General features: G+C 44.3%; 1 protein-coding gene across 7 annotated transcripts in view; it reads left to right on the forward strand.

Annotated features, from left to right (window-relative positions):
- Positions 1–22,762, forward strand: part of ARHGAP24 (Rho GTPase activating protein 24) — a 259,411-nt gene that overhangs the window by 156,793 nt on the left and 79,856 nt on the right. Inside the window, exon 1 of one of the 7 annotated variants that reach the window (XM_050895334.1) lies at positions 16,950–17,013. The exons of 5 other annotated variants lie outside the window; for them this stretch is intronic. The gene's annotated coding sequence lies outside the window, so the exon portion shown is untranslated. Of the gene's footprint in view, positions 1–16,949; positions 17,014–17,523; positions 17,580–22,762 lie in introns of those variants that run through there. One more of the 7 variants, XM_050895335.1, reaches the window with a different exon arrangement.

The raw sequence follows: 22,762 nt of genomic DNA on the forward strand, positions 1-22,762 counted from the left end.
TGTAAGAACAGACTATACAGGGAGCAAAACTGGGTACCATGCCACTTATTGCAGATGCATAATGTTTCAAGTGATCCATCTGCCCTTAGTGCATGTAGATACCACATTAAAATGGAGGAAGATTACATTTGTAATTGCTCAGCATTTGTCTTTTTCTTGAAACATTTATGGTTCATGAAACATTTATACCCATTTATGCTAAGAAGCGAGTAGAAAATAAGTGATTGCACAGGGTCTTAGTTTTCTGAGACAGAAGTACACAGTTGTGTTCAGTAAACTTGAAAATGAAGGAATAATTTACCAGCTGTCTTCGAGAGATGCGGGCATCTCAGCATTACCTCCTATTCTTCTGCAAAAAGGTACTCCATCTTCTCTAAGAGCTGAGTACAATTGGATTTTGTCATAAAGTAGCTAAGAGTAAGTGCTTAATAAGAATGAATTACTGCTGGTGAAATTATGCATGGACAATAACTAGTCCCTAATTCATCAGGGAACTTACTCCATGTTCATTTCCTTTATATTGGCCCTTAGTGCGTTAGCTTTGAGCAGAAAAAAATTACTGTGCATATAGGGCACAATGGGGGGATCCACAATGGCAGAGTCACTACTGGTCTGTGAATCCCCAGCCTACATCTGGAGTGCTGCCTTGCTCCCTTACAGCAACAGAGCAGGGTTGGACCAGCCTTTTAGTCCTGCCCTTTTATGTTTTAATCCACCTGCCTGTGAACTGCTCATCTCCATCATCTCCAGGCTTCCTCAAGATGAAACTCTTTCCTGGGCTGAAAAGAAATCTTTTCTAGTTCCTAAAGACATCCATTATGTGTTTCTTTGTATGAACTAATAGTTCATTTCCTCTTTCGTTGTGTTGTGGGCATGGCAAACCCCACCTGCTGAAGTGAAGGGAGGCTAGGGCCAAGCCAAGGCAGCTCTGACAATAAGCAATATCTTAAAACCCAAGTGTGAGAACCTTTACAAGGAAGCGGCTCATTCGGCGGTTCTGTGTAAGTGCATGCTTAGATAATGTCAAATGACTTGGCGTTTGCTGTTTCCAGCTCAGTACGAGCAATGGGATGCTCCAAGGTGGGTGTAAAAGGAGAAAGAGAAGTTGTACAGTAATTTTATAAATGGGTTTTGCAGGATCAATGATGTTAAAAGATGCTGAAGATCCTTTCAGATCCTCTTAAGGTTTTGTTCCTCTTCCTTTTGCACCTTCCCTAGTGCTATAAAGTATAACTTTACATTTACAGCTTGTAAATCACCTTAGTGTGGACCCAGCTTGTTTTTCAGCCTCTTCTTATCTTTTAATATTCACTTGAAATCAAATGAGCCACTTACTGCCTAATTGCTTTAATTTGCATACTGATAAACTGAAGTGATGTTAACTGAGTTTGAAAAGCTTTCTGAGCAATTCTTATGGAAGACAGGTAGTATCTCTGTTAACATTGCTTTCACATGCTATAGTTGTTCTCATTGTCTTGGAGCATCTCAGATTCAAAGAGCTTTTGCACAGAATCACAAAAATGGGAAAATTTGCTTACTCAGCCTGGATTGGTCTTTGTTCAAACAGGTAGGTCTCTAGTAAGAGAGGACTGCACTTCTGCACTGTGCCTCCTTTGCAATTTGACAGCCCCAACTGTTTCTTTTGAAAGCCCTTGCCCTTCTTCATTGTGTGGCTGCAGTATTCCTGTGTGCCTCTGGCTCTTTGAACAGTATTCTGAGATAAAACTGTTCACTGTGATACATTGCATATTTTAGTCTTTGTAAGTGTAACTTGCCTCGCTAGAAAAGAAAATGTTACCCCATCAAAATGTAGTGTTTTCTTACACCAATGCAGATGACCTGTGCCATAAACAGAGAGTAGGGTCACATTTGCTTTGAACAGTTGTGTCATCCCTTTGACATTGTTGGCAATTATTTTGCCTTCCTTGGTAAGTGGGTTGTTTTTTGTAATGCAAACGTTTCAAAAGTTTTGGAGAGAGAATTTTTACAAGGGCATGTAGTGATAGGACAAGGGGTAATGGCTTTAAACTGAAAGAGGGTAGATTTAGATTAGATGTAAGGAAGAAGTTCACTGTGAGGGTCGTAAGGCACTGAACAAGTTGCCCAGAGAGGCTGCGGATGGCCCATCCCTGGAAGTGTTCAAGGCCAGGTTGGATGAGGCTTTGAGCAACCTGGTCTAGTGGAAGGTGTCCCTGCCCATGGCAGGGGGGTGGAACTAGATGATCTTTAAGTTCCCTTCCAACCCAAGCCATTCTGTGATTCTACGAAAAGCATTTCATTAATGTGGTTCAGTCCCTGGGGAAAAGCTTGCTGGCACCTCTGCCCTCCCTTGTCCAGATCTGCTCTGCACACAATGCATTAATCATGCACGGGTTGCACCCCTGGTTTGGGCGCCAGGGTGCATGGTGAGACTCTTCTGCACACCTGCAGATTTCACTTTGCCATGGACACTTTTGATGCCACCAAAACGTGGATTATGATACAGGCCTTCCCTTGTCTTAGCCAAGCCGATCTCCAAGTTCTTTTTTCCTGTCTGAACTTGTGACTGCAGTTTTTCATGGGAATCCTGAACAGATAAGATGAAAGAAAATGTGGAGAAAGGCCTATTTAAAATTAAGGCGTGCTTTTTGTCATTAAAGGTTTTTCTCCTGAAATCTTCAAAAAGGCTGCCTGTAATCATATGGTGTTTTCTCAAAGCAAATGACTTTCACCAAGAAACTTGGCGTATGCTGACCTGTAGAGCAGCCAAAGGAGAGGTAATATGTACCAGATTTGACATGAGAGATTGGTAGGAATGTAAATAGAGCAGTCCTTCCAAAGACACCATAGTCAGAGCAATCATCCTGCAGCTTTGACAAATTTACTAACATCTGTTCTGGTGCTATTTCTGCTGTACGTACCTGCCATTAACCATGGAGAGGAAAGGGTTTTAATTAAATGAGCAGATTGACATGTTAAACTTTGATAAGATTGTGCCATCTGGGTGGGTTATGTTTGCAGTTCTCTCCACAGTTTCTTAGATTTAGGGTATACTTCACCGATGCCCCGGTTATTCTCAGGAAGATGCACCAACCCTAGAGCACTGAGGTTATTAAGCCAAAGTGTCAGGCTGTATTTGTAACAAGATGTATATTGCAGCATCTCATTTCTGAGCTGCATAATTTGCCTTTCACAATTTTGGTTTTGCTATTAGGTCTTGTTTTACTAATGCATCGCTACCTAGTGCTAGCTACAACTGCTACTGTAGATTTCAGGTAGTACAAGGTATATGAAAATTATTTATCTACTGTACCTCTGTCAATAGGTAGTCACTATGGGCCACAGATTAAGAAATGTTTAAGATGTGCCTTAGCCAAGGCCACATTGCTGACACTGTGTCTTGGCCGGCTGCTCCTGTTCCTCAGGGTGGAGGAACGGTGTGGCTGGTGGAGGAGGCGAAGTGTGATGCTGGGAAGCTACTGCCAACAAGAAACTGCATTTTAACTGGCAGTGTAGGATGGGAGGCTGTGCAGGAGCCACCTGTGCGGCTGTGGCTGTGCAGAGAGATGACTGTCCACTGGTACAGCCACTATTGGTGAGGGTTTCAGATAGGCCAGAACAACCATGAGACGGAGATAAATAAAATCCCACATTGTTCATCTGTTTATTCCCTGCTAGCAACGTGTCACTGGGTTTGTACAAAATAGTCAGCTCAAGAGAAGATTGCTCTTAATTCAGATGGAAATTGATAAGTAAAATTTTGCAGTGCTTTAAATGCATAATGTGCTGAGTGTATTCAGCTTATGCTTTAGTATTTGTCATCCCTTCAACTTGTAATAAATTAGAGCGGGGTGTTTAATATGATGAGATGCGGCTATAAATAAAAGGCTTTTATAGGTTCAGAGAAAATCTTTATACAGTTTAATTGTGTAGACAGGTTCAATTCCCGGGAAGGCCAAGAGGGAAATCAATTGATAATTTTAATCCCGAATCAATTTTATTTAAGCTTTCAAAACGTGCTGATCCAACTTTTTCATGCAACAGTCTGTTTCTGCTGAAGTAGCAAGCGCATTGTGGCTGGTGTATTACTTGAATTGGGCTCCCTCTTACACAGACCTGAAATGGTGAACAGATGAAGCCTTTTGGGAGCTGGTACTGCTATAGTGGTATTGACCTATTTAAGCTCAGTTAACTGCTTACCTGTCTGCCAACACTCTTATCTCTGAGTGAGATCATCATCTTTCTGCTGCAATATATGAGCTGATGCTAAAAGGTGCTGTTGCAAAATGCTGCCTGCTTCCTGCTTTTTCAGCTGCAGAATGGTGTCTCAAATGTTGCAGGAACCTAAAGGAAAGGATTTGTCAGGACTTGAAGAGATTTAAATGTCTGAAAAGGACTGCATGGGAGGCTATGGATGAAATCTAGGAGTCTGGGTACAGTGCAGGAAAACAGCTTCAGATTCTCTCTCTTCCCTGATAATGGCACTTGGTAAAAAAAATGACTTCTACTTTAGTTTTTATGTATCCAGTTTCTTCAAAATACAAGACCTAGGAACTAGGTTGTCTTTGACCAGCTAGGCCGCCTTTTATCCAAGATGTAGCAAGCTTCCTGGCAAATGCCCATGACTTGAACTGTTTTTCGTCTCAGTTTTTGTGTAATCACTGTAACCGCAGGAATTTGTTGAGCTGTTTCAGTTTGTTTGAAGGAAGGATGTCAACTAAGACAGGTGTGTCTGTAAATCCTGATGATGCCAGACTGTAGCTCATCTAGTACATGGAAGGACGCTGGGGTTTTCTAAGTGCTGTTAGTCTGGCTCTAATACCATGCCTGTGTACACGTTTTGTCTGGATAAGCTTTAAAAAGAAAGCAATATGAGCATCAAATGAAGAAGTCATGTGCTACCAGATGTAGGTATAAAGCCAAGGAAAGGGGTAGAGAAGGATACACAAAATAAGGGAAATTTATGCTTCTGATAGCGAATCCACATCTGCAGTTTGGAACATGCTGCATTTGTAGTATTAATGAGAAATTAATGTATGCTTTTGAAGTACTCTTACTCCAGTTGAAATTATTTAAAGGATTTTTACAGGACAAAATATATCCTGTGCATCGTACTGTGTCTGAAGGTTGCCCCCCACTGTACAACTGCACCGGTTGGAAAAGTTTTTGTTATTTATTCTTCAGTAAATAGTACTGGCTGTTTCCAAATGTTATTAAACAGTTATGTTTCCTGGTGTGGTAGTATATAGGATATAGATATGTATAGAATACCTGAGCCAAGGCTTTGTGGGTGCTTGTACTGTGTGTGTCACATGGGGAGAATGATCTTCCTTAACACAGAGTTGGGTTTGATTTTGCTTAGTTCCCCAAAGTTCCCAACATGCTTGTAATAGACACAGATGCATATAGGATATAGCAGCCTTCAGGGTGTTTCAGCTTCTTGGCACTCTGTTAGGATTACATGTTTGGGGTGAAAGGGAAAAGAAATTGTGCTTTATCTCCTTGGAAAAGTGTGCAATTGAGGGAGGTATAGGGAAAAGTTATCCAGTGTAAGACCATGCTGAGCTTGGAAGTATATTGGATTGGTTCAGGGGTGATTACAGTATAAAAAGTCACATTCTTGTTTCCCAAAGGAGGAAGCAAAACCGCATCTTGTGTTCACGTCCACAGGCATCAGGGTTGCAGTGAACCTGCTGTGCAGGTCAGGGAAGCACAGTGCAGTGGAAGGCTCTAACGAGCCCTGTCAAAGTAAAAAGCCCATAAATATCGTTGGAGCTGTGAATCTATCCCCAAGCCTCTGTTTGTGTGTAAAATAGATCCTTCATGGAGTGCTGACAGCAAGCCTAGATGTTTTCTGACAGGGCTCTGCTCTCAGCACATTTTGATCCTGCCCTTTGGAAGATACTTGTAACGTCTTTCTTCTCCAGCCTGGGCTGAGCAAGAAGTTAGGGGGTTTTGAGTAGCTGCTAAAAGTTGTGCAGCAAGCGTGACAGCTCAGCTCCAACTGCCAGCAAAAATGGGCTGTTCAGGTAGGAGGCTCTTTGCAGTGGTAAATTCTGGGATTCCTCAAGGATGCCCACACCATACTGCAGCTGAGCAAGCCAAATTGGAAATAAGATCACGGCTATCCCCCGGGTTCACTGCAGAACAGGGCTGTGTCTGCTGAGGGCATCTCTACCCTGGGCAAAGCAAATATGTAATTTATTATTTTTAGCCTAGTTAGCGATGGAGCGGCAGTGGTGGAGTGAGTAGTGGCAATGGCTAGGGAATGGATGCATTACGTTTCTGTTCCTGGAGCTGCCTCTCTCAGGTCTGTTTCAGATATTTCACTGTTGCCTCTACATTCGTTTTGCTATCTGTGGAAAGGGGATAAAAATATTTATCCGCTTACTGCAGCATAGAGGAATAATCTGTTTATATTTATGTAACTTCTTTCTCAAACATATTTTATTAGCATTAGCCATAGGAATAACTGTTCTCTTGTCTTAGTCCCCAGAAGACGGTAGTTAATACCCAGTAGTCCTTTATTATTTTAGGATTTACCTATGAGGGATATGGAAATTGAGTATTCACTACTCTTCTTTTGTCTCTGCTTATAAACTGCACAAAAGCACTTTTGTGGACAGAAGGGAGATTTCTGCCTTCTTACTGTGTTTTCCGTTGACCCTTTCTCAAAGTTAGAGCAATGCAAAGTACAGAAATTTAGCTTTACCTTCCAGCTTGCTGTTGAGTCCGTGTTTTTGAAATAACCTACTGATCCTAGCTGTCAAGTTGCAGCTGATGTGTCTGTGTGTGAGTTGGGAAATGGTGGTGCACAGCTAATTCTTGCCCCATCACTGCTCTCCTCTCCTGGAAGCTTTGGAATAAATATAAGCTTGTATTACTCCATGCCCTAATGGGAAAGGAACAGTGTTTGATCTCCTGACAGAGACCAAGTTACACAGGATAAGACAAGTTTCTTCTGGCATCAATGCTGTAATTTAGGAAAACTGCCAGGGTCCATATGTGTGATTTGTGTATTACTGGTATTTTATAAATTAGCTGTAAGTCACAGTTTTCTGTAGAACCTTTGAAAGTGCCACAGATTATATAAAAAGACAAAGCACTTTTGAGAAAGCATGTTTTCACCCTCTCAGCAAAACAGTGGTTATCAGCATCTAATTTAGCATAGCCCAGCAGAAGTGATAGTATTGCCAAGTGTGTCTGAGAGTTGGCAGGTAACAGAAAGAATACCCAGAATTTTTAAGAGATCAGAGACTCAGTATGTCTCTTCTTCTGTAAGCCTTTCTGTCCAGAACAAGAAGAAATCACAGGACAAAGTCAGAGTCCATCCTCCATGCATGCCCTGCCCTTGGCCCTTTTTATTGAGCTGGGTATCAGAGGTTCTACTGATTGCAGCCATTTTTACGGTGATGCTTCTCCAGCAGCAGCAGGAGTGAAACCACCGTCTTGTTTCATTGGAGCTGCTTCGCAGGTGTCAGGCTATGGCAGGTTTCAATCATTTCAGACCAGGGCTGTGTTTGAACTGATGACCCAGGAGGGAACAGCTTTAAAGAGTTGGATTCATAACTGTGGTATTGCAGATGAACTGTATCACCCTGGTGGCATATGTCACTGAGCTGTTGGAAAAATTGCTGGGAAACAAACCCTGTGACTTGCAGGATGTGCTGTCTGTGTTTCCCGAAGGCAAAGAGTTTGAGAAGTTTTGTTTTCCATGTAAGAGCAAGTTATGTGCTTTTCTGGCTCACCTAGAGGGTCATTTTTCATGGTCAAACCTCAAAACCATGTTCATCTTCAGAACCTCTGCTTATTTTCTGATTTGCTCTCTGGATTTGAAACCAAGACAGTGCTGTCACCAGCATTTCACTGTGTTGCAGAGGGAGACACAGGTGGAACAAGCATATGGCCACTTCTCAGCATGTATATGACTTGATTTTGCCTTAAGCACATGAGATACCAAAGTCCATACTCGGTTATGGCGGACAAGATGTTAATAGCGCATGTGAATAAAGTGCCAAGTTACTACTACAGAGAATATACTGGAGTATCCATCTTGTCTTGTGCTCTCCTTGACTCAAAGTTGATGTGATTGTGTAATAAGTTCTGAATCCACATCTAAGCTTTCTGAATTCCCCATTTAATTAATAAATTTTTGTTTACTCATTTTTTTTAAACCAAGCAAATAACAGCTGGTGTTTGCTTATGTCAAGAAGACAGATGCATCACACAAACACCATACTTTCCCAGCATCAAAACTGAAAGTGAGTTAATGTCTGAAGTGCAATTTGCGTATAGATTTGTGTTTATGAACCTGTGCATTTCAAATGTAACAAACAGATATAAGAGGAAGATAGAAAAGACGTTGTCCTTACGGATTACAACAACACAATAATTTTTTTCTGGTGTTTTCTTCCAGACCTGCTGTAACATTTCTCATGTCTCCTGTTCCCCTTAGGAGTAAGCTCTTTGAAAAGTAGCATATTTTGGCAATTCTTTCTTGTGACCTAGCTCCTGGAGAGGGTTTCTCTAAGCTGCAAGGCAGAACAGCAGCCAAAAATGTAATTGGGCAAGTTAAATGGTTGTGCAGCTGAGCGCCCTTCACATGGTACAGCTGACAGAAGCTTCCATGAGAAGCTATCGGCATGTCACATTCAGAGTTCCTTGGGCATCCCTGTGGGCTGCGTGAATATAACCAACTCAAACTCCGAATGCGCAAACATGCAGAGAAAGGCTCATTTCTTACATATCAGCTGAATTGGATTTGGACTGCAGTGAAGTTGGAAGGAAATGGAGGAAAGCTCTCGGGAAGATTTATTCCTCTGTTAGAATATGCAAAACCAGATGCTGCATCTGTGTCTCATAGGAAATCATTTTTGTGCCTGATTCTCATTTTCTGTGATTGTAATCTCGTCTCCCTCTTGATATGTCCTTTCGTTTGCAGTTAGGGTTGTGCATGTGACTGACTTTCCACCTACCTGTGGAACGTGTATAGCACAGTTTTATCCAGCAGAGTAATCGAAAGAACAGTTCAGCTTCTCGTAGGAGTGTCTAGTAATGCCTGTCATTGTAATGCTGCTTTTAGTAATTTCGAGGGCCAAGCTGACAGCTTTACTTTCAATAGAGATTATTTTATTGACAATGAGAGACTTGCTGATAATGTGGAGGGCACACCCAAATCTGGACATCATTTTCCAGGAGCTTTTAACAAAGAACCCAAAGTGTTCTTGTCACACTAAATTCCCTAACCAGTTCAGGATTGGTGGGTATTTTAAAGATTCTCCTCAGTAGTGTGAAGTACCTACACTGCTTAGCTGTCTTCCCTCATACCTCATTCTTTAATATGTTTAATAATATGATCACATATGTATGTCGTAAAACACAGGGGATATGCTGGACAGCTGAATTTACATTAGCGTATGATCCTTACAATTAACATTTCTGGGTGTTGCTGCCTTTGCGCATGGGTGTAGCCCAGCTGGCACCTCTGAAAACGTTCCTGCCTTAAACTACTAGAACTGAAGGGAGGAAGAGGCTCGAGTCCCTTTTAAGCATGCACTATGAAAAAAAATTGCTTTCTGAAGTCACATGACATATTAAAAATAATCCCAGTGTGCTCAGTTACAGTCTCTCCAGTAATAACGAAGGATCTTTTCATTGGGATGTTGGAAACATGAAGCAAATACTTCAAGCGGCAGACCCTTTACCTTAGAGGCAGAGCAGAAATTTCTAAGCAGTTTGTTTCATCAGGTAAGAAATGTAACTTATTGCTCGTGATGGTACTAGGGAAGAAAGCAAAATGTCCGGCAAAACAGTACCCCTCATCTCAGCCAGCTGGTAGGAGAGGAAAACTTACTAAACAGTCTGGACGCAGGGAGCCGCAGCTGGGATCGTGACATTTGCAGGCAGCAAAGTTGATAAGTTTCCCATCTCCCTGTCCCTCCCCTTGTTCCCTGCCCACCTACACACACAGCTGCTCCCTGCCCGGGCGGCCCTGGTGTCAACTGATGTCCAAAAACTTCAGGAACGCAGCCCCGCAGTGCTGTGGCCAGTGCTGGGGCAGACACAGAAACACGTGCTGTTTACGAAAGATTGCTCTAAATATTCCCTGGTGCAACAGAGCAGAAGTGTGAGACAACAAAGGGAACAGAGAGAGATTTCTTGCCTTTTCCATGAACAGCAGGAAAGGTGGAAGGCTATTAATAGTGTAATTTTTTTTGAGGGAATTCAGAAGTTGAGAGCCTGATCTTCAATGTGGTGAACCTTGTGAGGCTATTGACTTGCTTAGGTGAAACGTATAATTCACCATTCACACACAGAAATGGTGTTTATCTTCTTGAATTGCTGTGCTTGATCAGGAGCTTTAGAAGCTGCTGTGCTTTAGAAACTATTTTAAAAAAGCCCTATCCTCCAAAAAGGCTAAGGTAGCCTAAGTGTAATTCACTCTCTTGCTTTTACACAGTGTGAAGACTCAAGGTTGTGATTTGGACGCTGAACAGATTTTAAGCATTAGTTGTGCGCTTATTGGGCTTTTTTTGAGTTACCAGACCAATCCTTCAGAATATGGAATTATGTTCTGTATCATGCTTTACACTTTTCACCAGTGATTAATCTTCATTTTTTGATGGTGTTATCTTCCATAAGTCATGCTCCCACAGTATCTACCCTATTCCCTATGTGTAAAGTCTAAATACACCCACCCAATTAGAAAACTGTTGTGGTGGGTTGACCCCGGCTGGATGCCAGGTGCCCACCAAAGCCACTCTATCACTCCCCCTCCTCAGCTGGACAGGGGAGAAAAAATAAAACGAAAGGCTCGTGGGTCGAGATAAGGACAGGGAGATCACTCAGCAATTACCGTCACGGGCAAAACAGACTCGACTTGGGGAAAAATTAATTTAATTTATTACTAGTCAAATCAGAGCAGGATAATGAGAAATAAAACCAAATCTTAAAACACCTTCCCCCTACCCCTCCCTTCTTCCCGGGCTTAACTTTACTCCCGAAACTTTATACCTCCTCCCCCCTCAAGCGGCGCAGGGGGACGGGGAATGGGGGTTTGGGTCAGTTCTTCACACGTTGTTTCTGCCACTCCTTCCTCCTCAGGGGGAGGACTCCTCACACTCTTCCCCTGCTCCAGCGTGGGGTCCCTCCCACGGGAGACAGTCCTCCACAAACTTCTCTAATGTGAGTCCTTCCCACGGGCTGCAGTTCTTCATGAACTGCTCCAGCATGGGTCCCTTCCATGGGGTGCAGTCCTTCAGGAACAGACTGCTCCAGCGTGGGTCCCCCGCAGGGTCACAAGTCCTGCCAGCAAACCTGCTCCAGCGTGGGCTCCTCTCTCCACGGGTCCATGGGTCCACAGGTCCTGCCAGGAGCCTGCTCCAGCGCAGCCTTCCCACGGGGTCACAGCGTCCTTCGGGCATCCACCTGCTCCGGCGTGGGGTCCTCCGTGGGCTGCAGGTGGATATCTGCTCCACTGTGGACCTCCATGGGCTGCAGGGGGACAGCCTGCCTCACCATGGTCTTCCCCACGGGCTGCAGGGGAATCTCTGCTCCGGTGCCTGGAGCACCTCCTCCCCCTCCTTCTTCACTGACCTTGGTGTCTGCAGAGTCGTTTCTCTCACATATTCTCACTCCCCTCTCTGGCTGCAACTGCTACTCCCCTGTAACTTTTTTCCCCCTTCTTAAATACGTTATCACAGAGGCGCTACCACTGTTGCTGATGGGCTCGGCCTTGGCCAGCAGCGGGTCCGTCTTGGAACCCGCTGGCATTAACTTTATCAGACACAGGGGAAGCTTCTAGCAGCTTCTCACAGAAGCCCCCCCTGTAGCCCCCCCCGCTACCAAAACCTTGCCACGCAAACCCAATACAACTGTTGGGGAACAAAAGCAGCATTGCTGAGCTACCCACAGCATATTGCAGAGTCCACTTACTGAGGATTCGAATATGACTTTGCGATGTTAATGAGCCATTCTGTTGCTTTTGATAGTTTTGCAGGTAGGCAAATTGAGTCATCATAGCAAACAGAAGTAATAACTTCTAAATTTGTACTGGGAGCAGCGGTTTATCTAAGTGGTGATCGCTTGCATTCAGAGTCTTCACCTTTGAGCCCTGGGCAGAGCAAGTGGCCAGGGAGCTCTGCAGGCTTGTGGCACAGCTTTTCCGTGGGCTTCAGTGCTCTCCCAAGCCCAGCTGATTGGCTTAGGTGTGGTAACAGAGGATTCAGGCTAACCCCAACTTGTAATGAGGAATCCTACAGCACAAAACTTTAGAGGTTTTGTCTCAAACAGTTAAAAAATGACCACTGTTTTTCAGGGTATTCTTGGGCCCAGGAGGTGGCTGTCATTCTTGCTCATATGCTTTTGACCAAACCACGCACTAGACTTATGGGCTGGCTCCCAACCAAGTTCATCTTGTCGTCTGTCCCACCACTATATGGGACCACCATACTCTGAGGGATTTAGGTGGATGTTCAGAAGGAATTTTCTCAGGAAGACAGAGAGGTTTAACCTCAGCATTTCCAATGACAGATTCCGCATACTTGCTGTGATGTGGTTCAGCTGTCTGTAGGGCAGTGGCAGTAGCAATCTCATTGTGAGTTCAGTAGTGAGCTTCTCTAAATCTTGGCAACCGTTGTCCTGTATTTCCACTGTTCTTTCCCTCCATAGTGTCAGCCAGTGTCTGACTCCTCGGGCAGTAGCTGCCTGTTGAATACTTACATCACTGGCCCACTGTTAAACAGGAGAGGTGAATTAGTCACCAACAACGCTGAAAAGGCAGAGGTTCTCAAGACTTCCTTCACCTCTGTCTTTACCAGCACTGTTGGGCCCCAGGCCTTGGGAACAAAAATCCAGGTTGATGCAAACACAGACCCACTGTCAGTGAAGGAAGAGTTGGTATGTGAACTATTACAGGAGCTTGACTCCTATAAATCGATGGACCCTGACAATATCCACCCGAGAGTGTTAAGAGAGCTGGCTGACGTCGTTGTGAGGCCATGCTCCATAATCTTTGAGAAGTCATGGAGATCGGGGGACATCCCAGAAGACTGGAAGGCAGCTAATGTCACCCCCATCTACAAGAAGGGCTTAAAGGAGCATCCAGGAAATTACAGGCCCATCAGTCTTACTTCAGTCCCTGGGAAAGTTATGGAACGAATCCTCTTGGGGGCTGTCACAAGTCAAATGAAGCACGTGATTGGGAAAAGCCAGCACAGATTCACCAAGGGCAAATCGTGCTTGACAAACCTGATTGCCTTCTACGACAAAGTAACCTGCTCGGTTGATGTGGGGCGAGCGGTGGACATTGTCTACCTGGATTTCTCCAAGGCTTTCGATACGTTTCCCACAGCCTCCTCCTAGAGAAACTGATGTATTACGGTCTAGACAAGTGGTCTGCGCAGTGGGTGGGGAACTGGCTGATGGGCTGCACCCAGAGGGTGGTGGTAAATAGCTCCTTTTCAAACTGGCAACTTGTCACAAGTGGGGTTCCCCAGGGATCGATATCGGGCCCAACGCTGTTTAGTATCTTCATAAGTGATCTGGATGATGGGATTAAGTATACCCTGATGAAGTTTGCTGACGATACCAAACTGAGTGGGGAAGCGGACGCTTCGGAAGGGAGAGCCACCCTGCAGGAAGACCTGGATAGGCTGGAAGAGTGGGCTAACAAGAACCTTATGAAGTTCAGCAAAGACAAATGTAAGGTCTTGCACCTGGGAAAACATAATCCAGGAGTGCAGCACAGGCCGGGATCTACCCGGCTGGGGAGCTGCTCTGTGGAAAGGGACCTGGGTGTCCTGGTGGACAGCAAGCTCAACATGAGTGAACAGTGTGCCGCTGCGGCAAAGAAAGCCAACAGGATGCTGGGTTGCGTCCACAAGGGCATCACCAGCAGAGATAAAGAAGTCATTATCGCACTCTACTCAGTGCTTGTCAGGCCACACCTGGAATACCGTGTTCAGTTTTGGTCCTCGCTATACAAAAAAGATGTGGAGAGGCTAGAGAGGGTCCAGAGAAGGGCCACAAAGATGATCAAAGGACTGGGAAGCCTGCCATATGAGGAAAGGCTGAGAGAACTCGGTTTGTTCAGCCTTGAGAAAAGAAGGCTTAGAGGAGACCTTATCACCATGTTCCAGTATTTAAAGGGTGGCTACAAAGAAGATGGAGACTCCCTTTTTACAAGGAGTCACTTGGAAAAGATGAGGGGTAATGGGTACAAGTTCATCTGGGGAGATTCCGATTGGACACGAGAGGAGAATTTTTCACAGTGAGAACAATCAGCCATTGGAATAATCTCCCCAGGGAAGTGGTGGATTCCCCAACATTGGACACTTTTAAGATTCGGCTGGACAGGGTGCTGTGCCATCTTGTCTAGATCGTGCTTTTGCCAAGAAAGGTTGGACCAGATGATCCTTGAGGTCCCTTCCAACCTGGTATTCTATGATCACCCCATAGATGAATGCACTGCAGGAGAAGCAGCTGCAGAAAGCTGGCTGCTCAGGCCTGGGGGATGGGTAGTGTTTGTAGCGCTCTCATTGCCCCTCTGACTAGGTAGAGAGTTATGAATTATTGAGAAAAACAATATTGAGTGGGGTACTTGCTTAATGTGACTGCAAGATGCTGTGACCCAGGGCTGTGTTCCTATTAATGGCAGCGTTCCCCTTGATTTCGGTAGGGGAAGGAGCTGCTGTGTAGCATCGGAGTATGATGTATTCGGAGGGGAGTATTCCCCTCCTCTGGTGACTTCACTGGGTGCAGCTGGTCCTCAAATGTGTTTTGAAGTAGTTTCTCATTAGGATCAACTCATGGGAAGTAACAGATGGCAAAGTGAGGCTAAATTAGTGAGAACTTTGTGCTCTGTTAATGCTCTTCCTCTCTATAAATAATAGCTGGGGAGTGGAGCAGGAATGAAGACGCTGTTACATTTGTGGCTACCTCTGCTGCTATGTAGATGTTATACGCTACCTTGCAGCATGTTTTGTCAGCAATAGAAAGGAGTAGGAGGAATTTGCCAGCCCTTTCGCAAGGGCAAAAATATTGCAGTTCTACTGCAAAACAAATAAAATTGAAGCAATGTTCAAAGATGTATGAGGGCAAACAAAAACGTGGGAGACAATTTTACATTAACAGCCAAACAGACCACATAACCACCTTGGTCTTTTCAGTTTCAACTTCTTCCCATGAAAATCAGTGAAATGAACAAAACCCAGTGTCTCCCCTCTGATATTCCCAGTGACTCTCCAACTTTTTAGTGTTTACTTCCATCCTAAAATCTTCCTTTAAAATATATGTATCTGTAGATTTCTCTTTCTCTGTATGTGGGTGGGTGTATATGTATATATGTAAATATGTATGTATGTACGGTTCTACTCTAGCCTGGAGAGCTACTTCTGGAAAGCTTCTCTGGCAGTGGCAGGTTATTTGTTGAGGTGAAGAAATAATTTTCTTGCAAATTTATCCTGACTTACAAAGTCACTAAGTATAGTGACTCGGTGTAGCACAGACTAAAGTTATAGATGCTACCTTCTCACTGGTGTATATTACGTGATAGAGTCTGGATTTCTAGATGCTTTTACAGAGTAATGTCCACCAGCAGTAGTAAGACTTAACTCTCTGTGGTTCAGGCATCCTGCCTTGCTGTCAGGCATACTCTGGTGCCCACTTCACAGCTGAAGCAACCACTGGGAGAATGATTGTGGCTTTACCAGCCTTTTAAATGCCACAAGTGATGCCAGACATCACCTGCACCTTCTCATTTCTTGGCTTATCCACCTGTGTGCCACAGTGTGAACATGTGTGAGTCTGATGTGCACTGACTGGAAGTTTTGCATCTAAATCTGCTTCTGGGATCCCAGCTTGGACATGGGCAGCAGTGCTGGCATCTGTCTTGAATGATATTTTTGCAACCTTTGTCTTCAGTGATTGTTTTCAGGCCATAGTAATGAAAAGCTTTGCAAAAATAATTCCTTCTGAGATTTTTTTTTTTCCTGGACTTGTCAACCTATGCCATAAACTTCATATGCAGCGTCCTTATGGGCCACTTTGTACTCTTTTCCACAGACCTTATTAGCAGCCCTGCAGGACAGACGCTTCTGTTAATCATCCTCTTGAGGTGTTAGCTAGTATGAAATCCTGCTCTGTTTCCCATGCTAGCACTAACTCTGCAGTGGAAGCAGGTGTTCAAACCAAACAACACAAAACTGAAAAACCGAACAATGTGAAACTGTTTCTCAGGGGGCCATATGGATCTCTGAACAGCTCGGAGACTACTAAGGAGATATACTTCCTCCAGGGATCTTTTATCATAAAAGCAGCTTAAGTGACTCACTCTTTCCCTGAGAATATTCTTAAAACAGCTCCACTCATTTTGTTTTTTAGCAGTCAGAAACAGGATTTATTTTGTGCTGTCTTTCCAAAAAAAAGAAACAAAGAAAAAACATCTTTTGAAAAAAGTCAATGGCCATATTTCCAGGAGGATCTGGGCTATATTTAATATTAAAGGTCTGTACAGCTCGCTAACGCATGGGCTGACTGGCACTATGTTCACTCAAGCAAGTGCTTCAGTGAAAAATTCAGCACTATTTTTAGTTCTCTTACAACAAACCACTTGATTGTAAGGCCTGGGGAACTGTGACTGTGATTGCAAGGGGTCTGCTGGAAAAGGCAGGACGAGACATGGCAGCGTGCTAGCTATGCCAAGGACTCCCAGCTGATGTGGAAAAGCACAAATTCCGAGCAGGTATTTTTAATCATCTTGTAACCCTTCGTCTGCCCACGAAACGGCTTTGCTGGTCAGAGACAGGGCATGAAAGCGTTAGCTGGCTGGCTCTATCTGCTCCTGCCCTTAAAGATTTCATTCCATAAATTCCTGTCCTGACTGTCAGCTTTTAAATCGTCTCTTCTCATTTCCTAGCCTTTTCTGGGATTTTACAGGATCTTGGACAAGTTAGCAAATGACGATAGCAAAACAGAAATAAGTCCCAAGGCGAAGGCATTCTGCTTTTAAAGAAATACAGCTGTTTCAGTGCCTGGGTGAGTAGCATGTAACAAGTACTACAATCCATTCCTCTCTGCTAACTGTATTAACTTGTAAAAGAAAATAGCCTGCCTTTGACCGGCCAGCCGGCTGAGGAGGATTTGATCAGACCCGACTGGGGGGTGGAGGGTTTGCTGGCAAACTCGGCGTGTGTGTGTCTGAGTGTGTGTGTATGTACGTGCGGTGCCTGGTGCGAGTCGGCTCTGCCCCAGTGTTGTGGTCTCCCTCTGGCAGCTCTCCTGACCTCCGTTTGTCCCCGCGGTGCTTCCTGCAGGTCGGTCCAACGCGACGGAAGCTGGTCCTGGGAGGTTTACACTCGGCTCTTGGGGTGTCTCATCCCCACGTTCGCGGGCCCCCCAGCAGCACCACGCCCTGAGGGACGAGGTGGTTGCCATTCCTGGGCGATGGAGTCACGGGAGAGACTGCTGCCAGTGAGCAGATAGCGGGAGTGGGAGCATGGGCAGGGCTGGCCGCGGCTCGTGGCAGTCCCAGCGGCACTGGCCATCGTGCCAGAGGTGCCTGCGTCGGCGCTCACTCTGCTGCCAGCGTGTGCTCGTGCCAGGTGAGAGCTCGAAGCTTCAGATCTGTTTCCTAGACGGACACTAGTATGTGTTGTGTCACAGGTCGTTGTGATACTGCCAGGGAGATGAGCTGTTGGATTTCGGCAGCATTCTGCCTGCCTCCTTGTTGGTCCACAAGAGTTGATGCTGTGTAACAGCTTCTTAAAGTGTGCTTTGTTTTAAGAGAGAGGATTTCAGCCTGCTGGTCACACAGGAGCTCCCAGCTTTCACAGGGTGCTGAGCCACTGGTCTTAGGCAAGGAAACTTTTGCATATGTAATATACCTTCGGTAGCTGGCCAGTACTTTGCTGTCTTGCATTTTCACCCTTTTGTTTTAACTTGGTTGTGCAATGTTTGCAAATTCCTTGCTTCAGAGTCAGACCCAGACTTCGGGGTGAGCCTTGATGCAGTTTAGCTGCATTGCTGTGTTTTAAAATAACTACTCGTATTTTACCCTTAATGACACCATTATCTTAAAATAGCATGACATGCCGCCTCTTTTGAGTTATCTGGTAGAGAATGCAAGGAAGGGGAACTGTTGAATTCCCACGAACTCTGTGTTTAAAGATCCTGCCTAGCTTTCAGCATGCTGAGCTGCTGCAGCCTCCTCTGTGTACTGGAAATGGGTATTACCGAAATGTGCTGTTCTTGCACCGCTCTCTGCGCTGCTGTGGTCATGTTCTCTGCCTCAGCTGCACCTTAGGTGCATTTGAAAAGACAGGTGAAGTGGCAGTTTCATAATCGAGTTTTCAGTGTATCCCTGCTAGGTGTGTGCATTTGTATGTAAACAGTGCAGATGGCGCAAGCAGAGTAGCTGTAGCATGTGTTGGCTTACATTTGCGTGAACTGAGTTCAGATAATTAGCTAATAATCAGTCATGTTCATGTGAGATTAGATAATTCATGGTTTTGGGCTTGTTTAAAAAAATATTCAAATATTAAACACCCTGTTCTGTTCTCACTGATTCTGGCCAATCCAAATTTTTATCCTCCAGAAACGGTTTTCAACACTGATTACTAAAATGAAGGTGAATGGAATGAAGAGTCAGTTACTCCATGACCTGAATTCAGTAAACTGAGTCTGTGTGGTCTAGAACTCGTTATACTTTCTGAATAATTAAGAGTAATTAGTTGGGTTTTCTTCTGGAAAAAGTAGAAGTGGATGAGATTTCATTAAAACTTCAATGAGAAATGTTTTAGTGCTATGGCAAATAGCACTTCTCTGGGAGACACTGTACATGTCTGTGTAGATTAAAGCTGTATGTATTAAAGCTTATGGTGATCAAATGCATGAGCTTTACCAAACTGCTGGAAAAGTTGACTGGATGTTTTTTAATCAGCATTGTATCTTCCTGTCTTCCTCCTCCTGTTATCCTGAGTGTTTCATGGGCAGGTACCAAACAAACCACTTCTGGAAATACTCACCAGTATGTCTTAATACCATATTTGCATTTGCACAAAGGATACTTGTGCACAGTGCAGTCCTGATACTTTTTAGGTAAGTGATACAGTTCATGACTGGCATGTGCTAGAATCAGCCTGGTACAGGAGACAGTCTGTGTGACTAACTGCATCATCTAATCTTGATGTTCCTGTACCTCTGTATTGGAAAGACACATGGCCCTCAAAGCAAAAGACAAACTCCATTACCTCAGAGATACTACAGTTATTCTCAACTACCTACAGTTATTGTCAACTGCCCTGCTTGAAGACAGCCCAAAATAGCAGCAGTTGAGTTGGTTTTTGGTAGTGCAGATTGCACAATATGAGAGGTAAGAGGTAGTTGTAATGCTCCTGAGAGCTGTTATGAAGCGAGCCTGTGCTTACACAGTATTTGGATATAAAATCCCTTCTTTCTCTTCCCCCAGACCCTTAAGCCTTTTAATTAGGTCAGTGGGTGAGATGCTGTGCTGCCGGTCACCTGTCATGCCCTGAGCACAGCCAGAGAAGGTGATACCATGGGGTGTGTTGTAACACCTCTATTCTGGAGCTGCTTATGGATATTGCAGAGCTCCCCTCCCCTGCTCTGCAGATGGCCTGCCGCTGCCTCTTGCCCTCTCTTTCCGAAGTGGGGTTACGCTTGTACTTTAACATCTGTGCAGGCTCAGAGATGGGCAGAAATCTTAGTTCAAGGAGATGCAGTATCTTTCTGGCTTGATTGTTCCAGTTGGGATGAAAAAGCGATGGATTGCACATAAGCTCTGCACCTGGTATCTCTTGCAGGCTATAAATCAAAGCGATGCAGCTCAAAAGCAAACTGTGAAGTCCCGACTGCGTTTGTCATTTAAATGATTTAAATGTCAATTCAAAGAAATATTGGTTTCTGAGCTATTGGTGAAGATGAGCAGTTGTCAAATTCATTCTCTTTTCATGTCCTGTAAATGCAGAGCTGTAAATCACAGTTATATAGTCTGGTTTAAAACTGCTTTCTGGTTTTTTTGTTGTTTCCCCCCCCCCCCCCCCCAACTTCATTAGCTAATTTTAACTAGAAGTAGCTTATTAATTAAACTTCATTTTCTAATGAATCCAGCTCATCCTTCTTAAGCCAAGTCTGATACAAAACCAAACTCATTCTAATCCTTAAATTATTAAATGAAGTAATTGACTTTTCTGTCTGTGAATGTCAGATGGTAGCAGATTACTGAAGTACTTAACCTGAACATTATCCATAGACCGCAGCTCCCTCTTCTTCCAAGACATAGTTATGAAGTGCTTTAATACAGTGCATGTAAAAAGTAGCAAGTGTTTAGCGTTCATTCCTACTGGCAGAGGAGCAGTTACAACCTGCTCTTGGGAACAGATCTTGTGAAAAATGCGTTTTTGATTTAATGATGAAAGTGAGTGGCAGACTCTCAAAATGACCAGGAACATATTGGGGTCATTCAAGTTGTGACAAGAGCTGCTCTATGATGCTTCTGAGAACCTTCCCCTTTTCCAGGTATGCAGATAGAGTCTTAACTCCTTGTGAAAACCTGACCCCAGCTGTGGGAATGGCACTCTTGAAAACATGGCCATGAATTTTACTGTCAATGAAAAAGTAATGTAGTTTTCAGGCTCCCAGAGATTTTCCTGTCTGCTGGTTGGATGCCAGAGTGCTGGGGACTGAACTGGGGGTCTCCAGGCCATGCGTCATGGGCATCTAAGCTCAGGAGAAATAGGAGGGCTCCTGACTTGAGGGTAGGAGCAGCGCACATCCCCCGACGGTCGGCACAGAGCACCAGCTGCTGCAGCGCTTGCCAGTGGGGTACAGGTTTCCTAGCCCAAATCTGTCCCCTGTTGTGACAGCTCTCTGCTTGGCCAGGCCCAGGCTTGTCTCTGTAGGTAACACCCTAACAACCCCACGGGTCAACCGCACAGTGCAGTCACTAGGAGGGGTATCTGACTGGGAGAGATTGCTTAAGGAGTTGGTGTGGCAGTTCTGAGAATATGCAGGTTGGATAAGACTGCAGATCAGTGTTATTGGTAGCTTGTAAAGGTACCGAGCCAAACTTGGAGATACTCGTGTTGTTGTTACCTTTTTCCTGGTGCTCTTCTTGGATGATACCATCTTTGCATGTAGCTGATTTGACTAGTGCACTTTTCAGTCCCTCTGGCAGCAGGGTAAAGAGGTGGCCTCACTTGTACGCAAAAATAAAAAGCCCAGCTTCTGTGGATGGGAAAGATGTCAATGAATACCTGAACTGACATTTTACACTTAGCAATAAATAGAAGTGAGGCAGCTAGAAGCAGCAAAGAACGTTTGTTAAAAACAAATATCATATGCTTGGGGATAGGATAGAATAGAATAGAATATTTCAGTTGGAAGGGATCTACAACAACCATCTAGTCCAACTGCCTGACCACTTCAGGGCTAGACCCAAAGTTAAAGCGTATTATTAAGGGCATTGTCCAAATGCCTCTTAAACACTGACAGGCTTGGGGCATCAACGACCGCTCTAGGAAGCCTGTTCCAGTGTTTGACCACCCTCTTGGTAAAGAAATGCTTCCTAATGTCCAGTCTAAACCCCCCGGCGCAGCTTTGAACCATTCCCACGTGTGATAATACAGATAATACTCATCTATCTATATACTTAAGAGTGTTTCCTGAAAATGTGTAGAAGAGCTAACAACATCCAGCAGTTGTTTCAGCTTCCTTGTTTACATTCTGCTTCAGGCTTCGCTTGGTTCACTTTATTCTCCCCGTGGGATATCTCCATTGCAAATGAGCTGGGTTTGTAATGAGAAAGTACTAAATTTCCAATATTAAGTGGACAAAACCCCAAAATGTTTCCTCTAACAGTAAAAACCCACCATGCTTGTCTGTGGCTTTTGAACATCTGCCACTTGGGGAGCCGATTGATGGTGGTGTGTTACCAGAGGAAAGAGATGGTGTGTTTTGGCATCGTTTGTTCATGTCCTCCTGTGGCCTGCCGTTGAGATCTTTGTTTCAGTATAGAAGAAAAGGACGGTTAGTGGCTTTGGAAATCTCTGTTACTTCACACTCCTAACATGAAAACTAATGAAATGTTGAAGGTGTAAAACATAGGCCGCCCAGAGTGACTGAAAATATGGGAGAGATGGCCATGCAGTCGGAGCCTGCAATAAATGGTCAAAGATAAAATGGAAAAAATTATCCTCATTAAAAGTGGTGTGTGCAATATATTTATTTAGGCACTCAGAATTAGAAGAGCTGTGGCTGCTTTGAATGAGAAATGTGTCTTCAGGAAATAATTTTTTCATTTAAGCTTAATTTGAGGAGGTTTGAAAGTAGAGTTCATTCTCATGGAACTGGATTATGCCTTGATTGTTGTATTTCCCTATTCTACATCATCTTTTCTTTCTCAGATCCACAAATAACTTTTTCATCCTGGTTGCTCCTGGCAAAAGCCCGTAAATTGGATTTTTGGACATATGAGTGAATCAGAAATGCTGTGGTTGGAAGTTTTGCAGTCGTGAGAAGGAGGTGCTGAAGCGATGCAAGGTCAATCGGCCGGATTTAAGCAAACTCAAAGTTTTTTCAGAAACAGCATGGTGATGAGTTAGTGCCAGCAGCCTCACTGCTGAATCACAGCATCATCTGCCTTTCTGCAGCCTGCGTAAGCTGTACATGACAAATGTACATAATGATGACAAATTACATAAAATTTTGGTAGCTTTAAGGGCACCCAAATAAACTGTCAAAAACGTTTGCTGGGCCAGCAGGAGTA

This window comes from Gymnogyps californianus, chromosome 4 (assembly GCF_018139145.2).
Source record: "Gymnogyps californianus isolate 813 chromosome 4, ASM1813914v2, whole genome shotgun sequence".
Classification (NCBI taxonomy): Eukaryota; Metazoa; Chordata; class Aves; order Accipitriformes; family Cathartidae; genus Gymnogyps; species Gymnogyps californianus.